The 1,437-nt window shown below is 45.9% G+C and overlaps 1 non-coding gene across 1 annotated transcript; it reads left to right on the top strand.

The window, feature by feature from the left end:
* The first annotated feature begins 92 nt into the window (after positions 1–92).
* TRNAT-CGU (transfer RNA threonine (anticodon CGU)) lies at positions 93–165 on the top strand. Its single transcript has one exon. It is a non-coding gene; the product is annotated as a tRNA-Thr (tRNA).
* Positions 166–1,437: the final 1,272 nt, after the last annotated feature.

The raw sequence follows: 1,437 nt of genomic DNA, 5'->3' as shown, positions 1-1,437 counted from the left end.
ACATGGAATTTCCAGAAACTTAAGAAACAGGAACCCAGACATTTGAATATATAATCAACCTTAGGACAAGGAGTCAAAGAGGGACTCACCGAGGCTCCGTAGCTCAGGGGTTAGAGCACTGGTCTCGTAAACCAGGGGTCGTGAGTTCGAATCTCACTGGGGCCTCCGATAGCTGCCTTTTTTTTCTTCATCTTTGGTCGATGATTTCAAAAGGAATGTTTCATTGACACCGGAATCAAGAACTAGAAATGAACCGACTGCATCTCTATTCCGTATTCTCAGAAAATTGCTGCGAACAAAAGGAGATGATTCTAAAATTGAAATTTCTCCTAATAAATGGAAATTGAGCCGCTCCGCCACCCGCATTACTGGTAACACCTGAAATTCAGGTGCAGAAAAAACCTGAAGAGCCACCAGTGTCACGACTGCCGATATAAGCCAGCGGGGAAGCTGATTTGTATGGAGCTTCAACCCCACCCTGGGGTCCTGCCTCGTTCAGCCCCTGGAGGCCTAAACGAATTGTGTTATAATCATGGATCTTACCGCACTTACCCAGTGGACGCTAAACTCCCCCGCAGACAGGAGTCACACCCGATTTACTCTTGTATCTCAGAGCCTGGCCAAGTGGGGACCCTAGTGTGTGCTCAGCAAAGGTTTGCTGAGTGAAGCCCAGCTAAAGACTGTACCCGGAGTGCGGCGACCCTGCAAATACCTTAGGAGGCATAAAAACGATCTGAAGGTCAAGGAGCCAAGGGCAGCAAACCGAGAAGACCAAAGAGCAACTCAGCCCTGATAACGATTCGACCAAATCTGGGACTCGTCCTTCTGGCCTCATTTTGTTGTCTCATGATTGGAATTGGCTGCCCCCAACGTGAACACTGGATATCAGCTGAATGGCGTCCGTATGTTGCTAAAACCAATAATCCACACCAGAGATTCAAGTGATGGGATCTCCCTACACCACGTTTGTATTAAATAATTAATAATATAGTAATTATAAGTATATAAGCCACAGATATATTTCTCCAGAAAGTACTTTGGAGTTTTGAAAACAATCCAACACACCTCCCTTTGCAAGGTGTTTGGAAAGGGTGCTGTAAACTCTGAAAGACACATTTGATTCATTTTCGTTACAATCAGTCAGCTTTCTGCTGCTCCCAGCTAAGGACTCTGGCTGTTCCTCAGAGTCTCCGGGGTTCGTTGTGCTTTCGTGACTTTGTGGACGCTGCTCTCTCTGCTCGAAATACACCCCCAACCCTTGTTCTGGCAAAGTCCTCCCCATCTGTCAGGATTCGGCTCGTGGGTCGCTTTACCCTCAATCTAGGCGAGTGGTGCTTTTTCTAACACCATTTGTACACCTTTATTACAGCATATGTATAAGGCCCACTAAATAACTGATGGCTTTTTTTCTCTTTTTCTTACTAAAATGGCACTTCT

The sequence above is a fragment of the Panthera onca genome, chromosome B2 (assembly GCF_046562875.1).
Source record: "Panthera onca isolate mPanOnc1 chromosome B2, mPanOnc1 haplotype 2, whole genome shotgun sequence".
Taxonomy (NCBI): Eukaryota; Metazoa; Chordata; class Mammalia; order Carnivora; family Felidae; genus Panthera; species Panthera onca.
Note: the sequence above shows the minus strand (reverse complement) of the source record. Positions and strands in the feature narration are given on the sequence as shown.